General features: G+C 43.2%; 1 protein-coding gene across 1 annotated transcript in view; it reads right to left on the bottom strand.

Moving 5' to 3' along the window:
• tmem163a (transmembrane protein 163a) overlaps nucleotides 1–15,324 on the bottom strand; it is a 229,535-nt gene that overhangs the window by 129,279 nt on the left and 84,932 nt on the right. The window lies entirely within an intron of this gene.

The raw sequence follows: 15,324 nt of genomic DNA, 5'->3' as shown, positions 1-15,324 counted from the left end.
TGTTTAGGATCCTCGGTTCCTCCCGGTGTAAATGCTAATGAGGAGGTTAAAGTCCCTCCAAATCTGACGGTGGTGCCGGTTGAGTACCACGACCTTGCTGACGTCTTCAGCAAGGATCTGGCGCTCACCCTTCCCCCGCACCGTCCGTACGATTGTGCCATTGATTTGGTCCCGGGCGCTGAGTACCCGTCCAGCAGGCTGTACAACCTCTCACGTCCTGAGCGCGAATCAATGGAGACCTACATCCGGGACTCATTAGCTGCCGGGCTGATCTGGAATTCCATCTCCCCGATGGGTGCAGGTTTCTTTTTTGTGGGCAAGAAAGATGGCGGACTCCGTCCATGCATTGATTACAGGGGGCTGAACGACATAATGGTTCGTAATCGATACCCTTTACCCCTGTTGGATTCAGTGTTCACGCCCCTGCATGGAGCCCAAATTTTCACCAAACTGGACCTTAGGAATGCGTATCACCTGGTTTGGATCCGGAAGGGAGACGAATGGAAGACGGCATTTAACACCCCATTAGGTCATTTTGAGTACCTGGTCATGCCGTTCGGCCTCACTAACGCCCCTGTGACGTTCCAAGCTTTGGTTAATGATGTCTTGCGGGACTTCCTGCACCGATTCGTCTTCGTCTATCTGGATGACATACTCATCTTTTCCCCGGACCCTGAGACTCATGTCCAGCATGTACGTCAGGTCCTGCAGCGGTTGTTGGAGAACCGGCTGTTTGTGAAGGGTGAGAAGTGTGAGTTTCACCGCACCTCTTTGTCCTTCCTGGGGTTCATCATCTCCTCCAACTCCGTCGCCCCTGATGCGGCCAAGGTTGCGGCGGTGAGAGATTGGCCTCAACCAACAAGCCGTAGGAAGCTGCAACAGTTCCTCGGCTTCGCAAATTTCTACAGGAGGTTCATTAAGGGCTACAGTCAGGTAGTTAGCCCCCTGACAGCCCTGACCTCTCCAAAAGTCCCCTTCACCTGGTCGGATCGGTGCGAAGCCGCGTTCAAGGAGTTGAAACGCCGGATCTCGTCTGCACCAGCCCGACCCTAGCCGCCAGTTTGTGGTTGAAGTGGACGCCTCTGTCTCAGGGATAGGAGCCGTGCTATCCCAGAGCGGAGAGACCGATAAGGTTCTTCACCCGTGTGCCTACTTTTCTCGCAGGTTGACCCCGGCTGAACGGAACTATGACGTCGGCAATCGAGAACTCCTAGCGGTGAAAGAGGCTCTTGAGGAGTGGAGACACCTGTTGGAGGGAGCGTCTGTGCCGTTCACGGTTTTCACTGACCATCGGAACCTGGAGTATATCAGGACCGCCAAGCGGCTGAACCCCAGGCAAGCCCGCTGGTCACTGTTCTTCGGGCGTTTTGACTTCCGAATCACCTACTGCCCCGGGACCAAGAACCAGAGATCGGATGCCTTGTCCCGGGTGCATGAAGATGAGGTCGAGACTGAGCTGTCGGATCCACTGGAGCCCATCATTCCGGAGTCCACTATCGTGGCCACCCTCACCTGGGACGTGGAGAAGACCGTCCGGGAGGCCCTGGCACGGAGCCCGGACCCCGGAACAGGGCCGAAGAACAGACTCTACGTCCCACCAGAGGCAAGAGTTGCTGTCTTGGATTTCTGTCACGGTTCTAGGCTCTCCTGTCATCTGGGGGTGCAGAGGACCATGGCAGTTGTCCGGCAGCGCTTCTGGTGGGCGTCCCTGGAGGCTGACGTCCGGGAATATATCCAGGCCTGCACCACCTGTGCCAGGGGCAAGGCAGACCATCAGAAGGCATAGGGACGTCTTCAGCCACTTCCTGTGCCTCGTCGCCCCTGGTCCCACATCGGTCTGGATTTTGTCACGGGCCTCCCTCCGTCCCAGGGCATGACAACCATCTTCACGATAGTGGACCGGTTCTCCAAGGCAGCCCACTTCGTGGCCCTCCCGAAGCTCCCCACGGCCCAGGAGACTGCAGACCTCCTGAGCCACCACGTCGTCCGTCTGCATGGGATGCCTACTGACATCATCTCTGATCGTGGTCCCCAGTTCTCCTCACACGTCTGGAGGAGCTTCTGCCGGGAACTGGGGGCCACTGTGAGCCTCTCATCCGGGTATCACCCACAGACCAATGGACAGGCAGAACGGGCCAATCAGGAATTGGAGCAAGCCCTGCGCTGTGTGACGTCCACACACCCGACGGCCTGGAGTGAACATCTGGCCTGGATCGAGTATGCGCATAACAGCCAGGTGTCCTCTGCCACCGGCCTCGCCCCATTTGAGGTGTGTTTGGGGTATCAACCCCCATTGTTTCCCGTGGTGGAGGGAGAGGTCGGTGTGCCCTCGGTCCAGGCCCACCTGCAGAAGTGCCGTCGGGTGTGGCGCTCCGCCCGTTCTGCCTTGTTGAAGGCCCGGACGAGGGCAAAGACCCATGCAGACCGCCGGCGATCCCCGGCCTCTGCTTACCAGCCCGGGCAGGAGGTGTGGCTATCCACGAAGGACATCCCCCTCCAGGTGGACTCCCCGAAACTCAAGGACAGATATATCGGACCATACAAAATCCTCAAAGTCCTCAGTCCTGCCGCAGTGAAGCTCCAACTCCCGGCTTCATTGCGGATCCACCCGGTCTTTCATGTGTCAAGGCTCAAACCTCACTACACCTCACCCCTCTGTGCTCCCGGACCGGCGCCGCCTCCTGCCCGGATCATCGACGGGGAGCCGGCTTGGACGGTGCGCCGGCTCCTGGACATCCATCGGATGGGCCGGGGGTTCCAGTATTTGGTGGACTGGGAGGGGTATGGACCCGAGGAATGCTCCTGGGTGAAGAGGAGCTTCATCCTGGATCCAGCCCTCCTGGCCGATTTCTACCGCCGTCACCCGGACAAGCCTGGTCGGGTGCCAGGAGGCGCCCGTTGAGGGGGGGGTCCTGTTGTGTGGGCCGCCGCCAGAAGAGGAGGTACTGCTGGCCCACCACCAGAGGGCGCCCTGCCTGAAGTGCGGGCTTCAGGCACGAGAGGGCGCTGCCGCCACGGACACAGCCGGGGGTGACAGCTGTCACTCATTATCTCTTGACAACTGTCACCCATCTACACTACATCATCTCACTCCATAAAGACCGGACATCATCTCCACCTCGTTGCCGAGATATCATCTACCTGTGAAGGTAATATTCTCTGCTGTATCTGAGCTTAACACTGACTTTATAGTCTGAACTTCTTTGCAGCTGTTTTCCTGTGGGTGTTGCCTTATCTGTGGGATTGGCGTTTTGGTGTGATCAGCGATGGCTTCGCTTCACACCCCAACCAGATAAGTGGTTAACAGGAGCTGCACGAGTGTGTGATTAGAGGTGGAGGTGACTTTCCACCTTCTGACTGCTATCAGATTCTGAGATTGTCTGTATATTTGTTGTGCACATTCACAACATTAAATTGTTACCTTTTGGCTCATCTATTGACCGTTCATTTGCGCCCCCTGTTGTGGGTCCATGTCACTACACTTTCCTCAACACTGGCTTCATCCTTAAATAGGGGACACCTGATTCACACCTGTTTGTTCCACAAAATTGACAAACTCATTGACCGAATGCCACACTACTATTATTGTGAACACCCCCTTTTCTATATATATATATTTTTTTTACTAATAGCCCAATTTCATAGCCTTAAGAGTGTGCATATCATGGATGCTTGGTCTTGTTGGATTTGTGAGAATCTACTGAATCTACTGGTACCTTGTTTCCCATGTAACAACAAGAAATATACTCAAAACCTGGATTAATCTTTTTAGTCACATAGCACTACTGTTATTCTGAACACTACTGTAGATAGCGAAACATAGAAATAGATAGATAGATAGATAGATAGATAGATAGATAGATAGATAGATAGATAGATAGATAGATAGATAGATAGATAGATAGATAGATAGATAGATAGATAGATAGATAGATAGATAGATAGATAGATAGATAGAGATACACAGAATATTTCATGAGGTGAAAGCTGGAACGTACCATTCAACGAGGCAAAGATGAGTTGAATGGTTTGCTCCAACTTTCACCGAATTAAATATTCGTACCATTGAAAGAAAGTAAAAACATTCATTATTTGTTTTATTTAATGGCTAAAATAGATCATTGTCATTTGATATTTTATTAATTTATAAACAACAGAAAAGGGACTTACATTTTGGTGTTCCACTGTGACGTGTAGTCCAGTGATGCTATGCATGACTTCGGACTTCGATAAAAAAAAGACTTTGTGTAGTTCTTCAGTCCAGCCAAAAATCACATCAGCGTTTCATGTGAGCAGCTCTTCATGCATCCAGATGGCTTACAGCGGAGTGGATTTTTTGTGTGTGTGTAGCAGCGCCAGTTAACTCAATCAAGTCATCATGTCACTGTCCCAGGCGCGCACACACGCAACTGGCTCAATCAAGCTGTGTACCTCCTCAGTGCAGCGAAAAACAAATCACGTGAGAAATGAGTCCAGGTTTTCTTTCTCTCTTCCTGCTAACAGACAGCACAGTGGATTTGCTTTGTGTGTGTGTGTGTGTGTGTGTGTGTGTGTGTGTGTGTGTGTGTATCTTACAAGAATCAGCAGTGTCAGTTAGCTCAAATTATGTCTCAGGAGAGTCATGTCCCCCGCACACGCGCGCACACACACACAACCTGGTCGGCGCTTGTGCATGCATGAACAACAAAAATAAGACTGTATACGTCTTATTGTATATAAGCGAAAAAAAAATGTGTGTATATGCAGTGAAATAAAAATCACGTCAGAAATGAGTCCAGCTTTTGTTCTTTCTTCCTGCTACCAACCTCCAGGCAGCACAGTGGATTGCTTTTGCGTGTGCGTGTGTGTGCGTGCGTGTGCGTGTGTGTGCACGAGCATGCATGAACATGTGTGGGCGTGCACGTACTCGTGCGCATGCAGGAATATGCGCGCACGTGCTTGTGATTGTGATTTTTCTTGCATGGATAGAACATTTTCTAAGTCATAGAGAGCAGCGGGTCTGTACGGTTAGGTCCTCTTGGATGCAGGTTACCAACAGAATCCCTCAGGGATCAGTCATTGAGCCAATATTGTCTTTGTTATTTACTAATGATTTGCCATGTGCAATAAGATCGAGCTGTAAAATCTTTGCCGATGATGCCAAGGTGTACCGTCCCATTCTTTTACTTGTTGATGAGGAGGATTCTCCAAAAAGACTTATTGCTTGGTCTGAGGAGTAGTTACTTGGTTTTAACATACACAAATGTAAAGTTCTTTATATGGGAAAGAAAAACCCATGTTACGATTAGATTATGAATGACCTGTCCTTTTCTAGACTTGTTACTATTTCAGCATCCAAAGTGAATAGAAGAGTCTTTTCTTCTTTTGTATGAGACCTTTGTTCATCCCCATCTTGAATATTTTTCTTTCAAATGAGAAAGTATGCTGGCCTGAGAGGCCATGAATTGAGTCTTGAAGTACAAAGGTCCAGGTTGAATTTAAGAAAAAAAAATTCTTTAGCAATCGAGCAATTGCAATACGGAATAGTTTACCACGAGAAGTGGTAAATGCTTGACCATGTACACAGCAGAGATGCAGAGTACGAGGTCTGTTAGAAAACTATCCGACCTTTTTATTTTTTTTAAAAACTATGTGGATTTGAATCATGTGCGCTTGCATCAGCCAAGCTTAAACCTTCGTGCGCATGCGTGAGTTTTTTCACGCCTGTCGGTTGCGTCATTCGCCTGTAGGCAGGCTTTGAGTGAGCATTGGTCCACCCATTTTCATTGTCAGGAAAATGGCTGAGTGATTGGAGCAGCGCTGAATCAATTTTTTCCAGAAACTGTGAAAGACAGCCAGGTGGAAACCATTCGAAAGATTCAGACCGGCTTTCGGTGAAGATACTCTGGGCGTCACACAGATTAAGGATCATTACAACCGGATTAAAGACGGGCCACAGCGGCACAGGGCGCGCTGCGCTCTGAGCGGCCATCAACAGGCTGAAATGACCAGATCATTTCCAAAGTGAAGGCTGTGTTGATCCGGGACATCGTCCGACTACCAGAGAAATTGTGGAAGAGGTGTACATCAGCACTTTTGCACTGTTACAGGAGATTTTGTAATGAAAGACGTGCGGAGGAATTCGCACGTCGGGACGGAGCCGCTTATGGCACACAACAAAAAGCACGTCCGTGTTGGAAGTCTCACAGGACAAGTTGTGACATGCCCAGCTGTTACACAATTTCTCGGATACTCACTCGACTGAAAAGCCACCGAAAGCCATCTGAATCTTCCGAATGGTTTCCCATATTCATCTTTGTAAATGATGGTGTATGACAAATGTGCTTTTGCTGCATTAGCGCCACCATCATGTCATGTTTGGTACTACTGCAAGTGTTCAAAGAAATTTGCACTCAACTTTTGAACAAAGAGCCACAATAGACTTATTGTTAAAGGCACCTTCACAAATAGTGTGAATAAGTACAACTCCAGGGCAACACCCGTCAGAGCAGCTGGTATGTGCGCACCACGAAACATCGTGCCGACAGGCAGGGATGCATGATGCTGGTGCGACAGTTTGTGCATGCAGGAACACAGTGCCACCAGCTGCACAATGTGGTTACAGAAAAAAAATAACAAATAAAAAAAAAACATGCTGTGACGGTTCCATGCACGTAGAAACACAACAGCTTTGTGATATGTAACACATCACACACCTGAAAAAAAATACATGTCACCCACAGGATTCGAACCCGCACCTTCCAAAAGCTCTGACTACAGTCAGAAACTTTACCAAGTGAGCTGAACACTGCCTTATATCAGGAAGCACATGGACATATTTAAAAAATAAATTAAAATGACGCACCCTATAAAAACACTGCATTGTATTAAATTCCTCTTATCACGGGGGCAATACAAATATGATCTGTCTGTTCTTCTGTAGATGACCCATGGTCACTGATATACAGTCATGAAATCACATGAATGAGAAGCAGTTCGCTTATCTCATTCATGTCAACATCTGCTGATGCGTGTCCTGCTGACCCACGCACGTCTTGCCGACACGCGTGTCTTGTGGATGGCGTGCCACAGGAGACTGAATCATGTGGAACAGAGCTCACATGGGTGATGTGACAGTTAGATCACCTGCTGCGTGTTATGATCTGATGGTCCATTTCAACCTGAGGGTAGCCTGTTCATGTGCACGCCATGCGCATCCTGTCACCACAGTGATATATGTTTATATTTTTGTCCACTTGATGACAGCAAACAGACACACGTGCATCAGTACATGTCAGTACTGTTAGTTACTGTCAGTACTGAGAGTAACTAACTGTCAGTACTGACAGTTGTTAGTTGTTAGTCCATGTCCGTCCAAGCACAATAATGTCCAGCTGGGATGTCCAGAATGACAGATCTCCATGGCCGCTTCTGTCATAGCCACACCTCCTGTTAGTTCAGTACACACACAAAAGCCACACTCGTGGGGCACTTAGACAAATTTCACTGCGAATACAACAGCGATTGTCTGCAGACTGTTATTGTGCCAAGAGTGTGAATGACCACACATTGTCTAAGTGCCATGCGAGTGGTGTTAGATGTTCGTGCGTGTCACCTGGAATTTGGCTGATACCTTCTACAAGAGAGTTCGATGGGCTTGCACAGCACACACTCTGTCTTTCAGCTGCTGGTGTGCGCAAAAAGTTGTAGTAACAGGTGTACGAGGCATTGGAAGCAGGTACGAAATTACACAGTTTGCATACGATTCCTGCTTCATGCGCAGTTAATGCACAATTTGACCAAATTTGCACTATGTGTGAAGGGGCCCTAAACAGAGAAGAGCAAGAGCAGTGTTGTATAAAGTACCGGAAAATCACACTTAAGTAAAAGTACAGATACCCATTAGATACCCATTAAAAAAATGACTTTGGTATAAGTTCAAGTCACTGATTGAAATGCTACTCAAGTAAAACTCTTAAAGTATCTAGTATTTATTGTACTTAAGTATGACAAGTAATGTACAACTAAATGTACTCAAGTATTGAAAGTAAAAGTACAAGTAAATGTTAATAATCAAAAACGGACTGAAGTTTTTTATATTAAAATTTATCTAGGCTTGTAAATGAGTGGTAGTCTTTGTCAAAATACTGAAAATTGTGCACATCACGCAAAAACACTTCAGAAACAAGGTTTCAAAACCTAAACGAGAGTAGGCTACCACTAGGTGTTCACAGGAAACAATTATTTATTTCTATATGTATTTATTTATTTTCATTGTTACATGGTTTTATCTTTTGTATTGTGTTTTGTTTCATTAGGTTCTTTTTGTCTCTTTCTCTAAAATTGTATTGTAACATTATTAGTCTATTATTATTGACAATTATTGTCTATTATAGACTATTATTGTTGTTGCTATTATTAATATATGAATAAAAATAAATTTAACTATATTTAATTTCAATTAAAGTCAATTTAATTGACTTTTTTACGGCAACGAACGCTGAGCCATTAATTATACAGAAAACAAATCAACACAAGTGTGCTCATGCGAACAGCTTAATGCTAACTTTAACATTGAAAACGCCATAGACATGCTAACGCGTTAGCATCGGTCCCATTTTTAAGTTATAAAATACATCTATCAACTGTTTCAGAAGACCATAACAGGTCGGTTTAACATAAAAATATTAATTACTCACAGACATATGCTCTTCAGGGTTTTAGTAGGGAAAAATTAGGATAAAGGGAAATAAAACAATGAATCCACGAATCGTAGATCGAAGCACTGCTTCGATCTGCGATTCACTGCTTCGATTGGTTCAAGGTTCAAAGCAAAGCCACGCTGCAGAAAAGTTGATTACAGACTGCAGGTCTGTAATCAATATAGAGAAATTATCATTTTCCTGACAAACACCCCCCAAGTGCGCAAGTGCGCAACTGCAAAAAAGCCTACCGGACATGCCTCATGGAAAATCGGCCTGACTTCGTTGCAGTCACTAGTAATCAGTGGTGTCTCTGGGTGAAAACACAACTTTTTTCGTGGGGGTGTGTGTGTGCTTTTTTTTTTTTTTTGTAACAAGTAACGGCATGGCGCATAGAAAATGTCTCGGGGTAGAAGTATGCAATATAGGTCGGAAATGTAGTGAAGTAAAAGTGAAAGTAAGCTGAATTAAAAAAACTCAAGTAAAGTACAAAGTCTCCCAAAACGTACTTAAGTACAGTAGTGAAGTATTTTTACTTTGTTACTATACAACACTGAGCAAGAGTCATATCATATCATCTAATCTGCCAGAAATTGAAAAGAATGATTCTGACTAATGCGCCCTCTTGTAAAATAAAGAATCAACTGAAAACATCCAGTCATTATAATCCAGGGCTTTTTGAAATACAGAAATGGTGGGAAACAGTATAAGAAAATATAATAGAAATACTGGTCATTCTAGAACCCATTCTTATGCTACACACAGTTTCATAAAACACCAGCGTGATCATGTTGACAAAATATTGTGTTGCACTGGGCAAGTTGTTATGCTCTCAAAATCAGTTTTCTTATCACAAAGCATATAATATTTCACACACTGGATGATATAACCGTAGACAATGTGACATAATCAATCCAGCATGTCATGTTGACATGCAAAAGGCTCCTCAGTTTGAAACACAAAACACAACATACACACAAATATATACATATTTTACCTGAGATTTTTACTACAAGCATGTGGTGGTATTTATGAACACATTCTGACTCTGTCTGTAAAACATTAATTTAACCAGGAAGTCTACAACTGAGAATAAAAGCCTTTTTTACATAACAGATATGCCTTGAACATATACTTAGTATATGTTTGAGCGTCAGTTAGTATATATGACCCTACTGTCACTGAAGTATGCATGAGAAGTACCCAACTGAGTTTGGATGTACTATGCTGCTGTCATTTTTCCTGTCCTTCAACCCAGATATTTACAAATGATGGTGCATAACAGAATACCCATGCATGTTACAAAAATGTAGATTTTGCAATGGTAAATGCTTTAAAATGGTTCCTGATGTATATTTGTACAATGCCACAGCGCCTTGGCTGTCAATGCCATTTTCATATGTCTTCTGTCTCCCTTGAATTTCCCCAGGAACCACTTCCAATGTTACCATGCACCATCTGCCTCATGGGACAGCGTAATGCAGACCATTTGCAAACTATGGAGGTAGCAGATGTTCCGAATACTGTTCCACTTCTACTAAATGCATATTGAGTATTCGGATACCCTACGGACTGTGATGCTCTACACAACAACTGAGGTGCACTGAAGCTAAAACAATGAATAGCATAAAAAGGCACAGACAAACAGATAAGAAAAAAAAAACACATTTGAATCAAGGCAGGGTAGGTAAGAGGAAAGGGGATAGGATGGAGGGGGAAGACTGGACTGTGTAAGCCAGTTTCGAGTTTATCAGTGCGCATGCGCGAAGAGCTACCTAACACTTCTGGTTCACAGGTCAATGCATACAATCAAACTGCAGAAGCTGGTAAGAAGACACTGTTTTTGAAACAACACAACAGCATTAAGGTCCGAAATATGTTACACTGTGAAAAAAAAGGTATGTAAACAGTTAAAAAGTCAGTATTTTTATTTATTTATTTTTCGTGCATTTATTTTGTGTTTGTGAATGCAAATCCGGCTGAGCCATTAGTTATATTGATGGTTTATAGGTAAATATAATACAGAGATAAAACTGTGACTATTAATACTGCGATTTACTGATTTTGATAAAGATGATGACTGGGTTTGGGATTTTAGCTTGTGTTTCTTTTTCAGGCATTTGATTTGTGTTTGTGAATACAATATGGGTGAGCCGTTAGCTCTGTTAACGGTTTATAAATATAATATAGATATAAACTGTGACTTCTAATACTGCAGTTTATTGCTTTTGATAAAGATGATGACCACGTTTGGGATTTTATCATGTGTTTCTTTATTTTTCCAGCGTTTGTTTTGTGTTTGTGAATCCAATACGAGTAAGCCGTTAGCTCCGTTAACGGTTTATAAATATAATATAGAGATAAACTGTGACTTCTAATACTGCAATTTACTGCTTTTGACAAAGATGATGACCATGTTTGGGATTTTATTTTGTGTTTCATTTTTTCCAGCATTTGTTTTGTGTTTGTGAATCCAATACGAGTAAGCCGTTAGCTCTGTTAACGGTTTATAAATATAATATAGAGATAAACTGTGACTTCTAATACTGCAATTTACTGTTTTTGATAAAGATGATGACAGTGTTTGGGGTTTTATTTATTTTCAGGCATTTTCTTGTGTTTGTGTTTCCTGGGAATGCATGGTTTGTAAGACTTGACCTTTGAACTTACCCAGCAGCCTCTGACCTATTGCACATGAGAGTAGAATTGAACATGTGTGTAATAAATAGATAAATATAAATAGTATTGCACATTTAGAGGGGGACTGTACCTAAAATTTGTATACAATTTGGCCTTGTGTAACTATAAATGGATAAAGAGGTAGGATAGAGGGGCAAAGGCAGGATGTGTATTTCCAAGGTACTGCACATGATATTGCACTTAGAGGTCATTCAGTGTGAGTAAGCTAATATAGGTTTTATGGCTGTAGCTCTGGTCTTCCATCATGCAAGTTGTCCAGACTAAGCATTTCTTTTAGATTCCAAACATATTCTGGAAAAAAACTCTGAGAAAGTGTGCTCCACCAAAATGTGCTCGCTGTCAGGAATGTATCATTTATCCAACAGGAACATAGTTGCACCTGCAGAAGGGATTCATTTAATAAATGCACCTGCAGCTAAGTCATGGAGGTTTCTTCCTGTTAAAAGGGAGTTTTTCCTTCCCACTGTAGCCAAGTGCTTGCTCACAGGGGGTCGTTTTGACCGTTGGGGTTTTACATAATTATTGTATGGCCTTGCCTTACAATATAAAGCGCCTTGGGGCAACTGTTTGTTGTGATTTGGCGCTATATAAAAAAATTGATTGATTGATTGACTTTATTTAAAAATGAATGAGGTGCTAGTCATGACCAACCTCCATTTGCATCTATTACGATTCTGTGCGGTCAGTTTCTATTAACCTGCAGCTCGGCTAAGAACAGTCAAAGGCACCTGGCACACAAAACTGAAAGGATCCAGAGGGGAGGAAGAGGGTACAAATGCCGACGAATCGACCATGTGAACTTCTTAAGGCTAACAGGCTTGACATGTGATCATCTTAAGCATTGGTCCAGAATCTGCACTGCCTTTTGACAGAGGAGAAGGACAGAGAAGTTGTCAAAATGACTACATGTCCTTGCAAACTAGCGTGAGCATACCCAATCCAGTGTCACATACTGAGATTACCTCACACCAGATTTATTAAGTATTTTTGTTATCTGCGCATGTGCAAAAAACAGGAAGTTTGTTCTGTACTGAGTTTAACTTTACTGTGTGCAGAAAGGACTGAGAGCTGGTTTCAAAAATAACTCACCCATTCATTTGATTTAAACCCTGTCCAGACAAAGTATTGCTGAATGAGTCCAGGAAAACAATAAGATCAGAATTTATTCACATTAAACCTGATTTTGGTTCGCACACAGAAAGGGTAAAGTCAGTACTGAACAAACTTCACATTTTTTACGTATGTGCAGAAGGAAATATACAAATTTAGTTATTAGGTAATCATAGTACGTGACACCTGGGCCCAATGGGTTGGGTCAGGTTTGGACAAATACTTAAAAATGATACTCAGATTGGGTCGGGTTCGGTCACATCAGCACAACGATGCTGAATATACAGAACTTTTGTGAAACAATATCATATCCCCGCTTCTGTAACCTCAGCCGTTCAAAATTAATGACATGTTGTTCTTGTTAACTGTGTAAGTTAATGTACTTTTTTGCCTTGGTGGATCATTAATGGAATTCTTTTGTGTGTGTGTGTGTGTGTGTGTGTGTGAGCAGAATGCTGAAGATATGGCAGATGATGTTTGTATCATGTGAAGTAAACCTGTTGGCCCGATGTCATATACTGAGATGACCTATTTGCCATATTTGTATATTTGTTATCTGTGCATCACCTTGAAAATTGAATTAGTTCTTGCCTATCAGGATATGAATCTTCTGTAAAAATTTCATAACTTTCTATGAAAAATTGTGGGCTCCAGGTTGTTCACAAACAAACAAACAAACAGGGGTGAAAACATAATCTCCTCCAGTTTCATTGATGGTAGTAACCATAAATATATTTAGGCAATTTTAAACATTGTTACAAAATTGAAAATCAAAATTTAATATTAATGACTTCTCACATCTCATCTGCAGTACCTTTATGTCCCACAGTTTGGGAATCACTGGTACCAGGTATAAGGAAATGTAGTATATGTGATGTAAACAGAGTGCCTACTGCACATATGATCATTTTTGTTACTTCACATAGAACAGGTAGCTGTCTATGTCTTTGCACAAGACACATCATCCCAGTCCATCCATCTGTAACTGGCTATAGGCCTTGGCTGGGAAGTAATTTGCATTGGACTGGCGCCAGGTCCAGGGGAATTCATAGACTCTCACCCACTTCACACTACGGAGTCCGGCAATAAGCAAATGCACCAATGGCCCTCAAATAGGACTTATTTACATCCACTAACAACAGCAATAGCTGAATGTTGGACTGAATTTTCTCATTTCCCGATGTAACCAGGTTCTGCTTACTGCACACACTCTGTTATCAGAAGCATTCATACTGTTATTTAAACCAATTCAAAGTTTATATATATGCATACCGAACTGTGTGGGATGGTCCCTTTCACCACTACAGGCTAGAGATACAGTAAGACTTGCATATAAAGGATTCAAGTGGACCAGCAAATTTTGCCCATTATAATCAAAACCCACTATATGTATAAAACAGACAAAATCCACTAGATGTACAAAATGAATAAAATCCGTTATATGTATGTAACAGATTAGTTACAGTCATGAGGTGTCGAATGATCCACGCGGAATCCCCAGCACCAATTAGGCTTACGTCTTTCCTTACTCCAGTGACTTTTTTCTAAGTCCGCTCTGGAGTGGTACCTTAAACTCCTAAAGTCTGTTATGCTTTTTCAGCTCTGTAACTCTGTGGCATGCAGTGACGTTGACATGCGCCTGACCCTATCAAAGTTCTCCTTCCCATTGGTGGCCATCTTCTTGCAATTTACCAAAGGAACAGTGGCTTTTTCTGGATCAATTTGTCCCTCAAAATGCTCCACTTCTTTATACAATCATGAACCTCCAAACCAACATTACTGTACGTGCAATTTCCCTCCTTGAACTGCAGGTCATTTGAGCATCTTTCTAGTTTTTAGTGTTGTACAGTTAGTCATATTTGTGGATGTTTCTGCCAAATGTAGTTGATCCATGATCGAAATGTAATCGGCAGGCACACTGCAAAAACTATTAAAATATGACTGGAGAGGAAGGAGTGAAAACGTAAAAGTGACAAATCACAGCCCTTGCAGTCATTTTGATCAGCCTATGGGGAGGGTTCACAGCCACAAAGAGGACTCTAAAGTGATCTAAAGTGGTTGTCTTTGCTTTGCCACACCCAGGGATATGTGTGAAACATAAAACCAATTACAGTGCAGGCAGCAAGCAGCATTTTGTTTATAACTGCTGGCCTTGAATAAAGCCCTGTCTCATTTAGGCGCTGGGTCTGAGCATGGTTTGAAAAAAAAAATAAACGCTCGGGTTTTCAATCAAGGAAATACAGTACCCACTTTCCTTGAATCAGCAAGTCTCAGTGCTGAACTTCACTTCATGCCTCTGTTACCTGGCATGCCCAGACTGCTCTGTCCGGTACATGCAAGGGTTTTTTATTGGAAATATATTGCAATGGGACAGGGTTTTGTCCAATGTAAGTGAAAATCCATTATACAAAATCCGGTATATATAGTGTTTATTACATGGAAAGACATACAAAAACATTGGGAATTTTGCTTTTGTTCCAGCGAGTGCGAGTATCCAGTTTATACGATGATGGTTTAGACGAGTTTTATTGTAACTGACAAGGAAAGTATCAATTTTAAATGTTGTTAATGCAACAAAATAAATGGAATACCAATAAAAACAATGTGAGTAATATAAACTTGCTCATTTGATTCCAGTACAGTGCATGAATAATATCTCATGGGTACAAAAGAACAGTAGACCATAGAATGGGAAAAAATACACAAAATTAAGACTTTCCTTCCTTCCTTCCTTCCTTCCTTCCTTCCTTCCTTCCTTCCTTCCTTCCTTCCTTCCTTCCTTCCTTCCTTCCTTCCTTCCTTCCTTCCTTCCTTCCTTCCTTCCTTCCTTCCT

This window comes from Thalassophryne amazonica, chromosome 14 (genome assembly GCF_902500255.1).
Source record: "Thalassophryne amazonica chromosome 14, fThaAma1.1, whole genome shotgun sequence".
In the NCBI taxonomy this organism is placed as follows: domain Eukaryota; kingdom Metazoa; phylum Chordata; class Actinopteri; order Batrachoidiformes; family Batrachoididae; genus Thalassophryne; species Thalassophryne amazonica.
The sequence above is the reverse complement of the archived record's forward strand: the minus strand, read 5'-3'. Positions and strand labels throughout refer to the sequence as shown.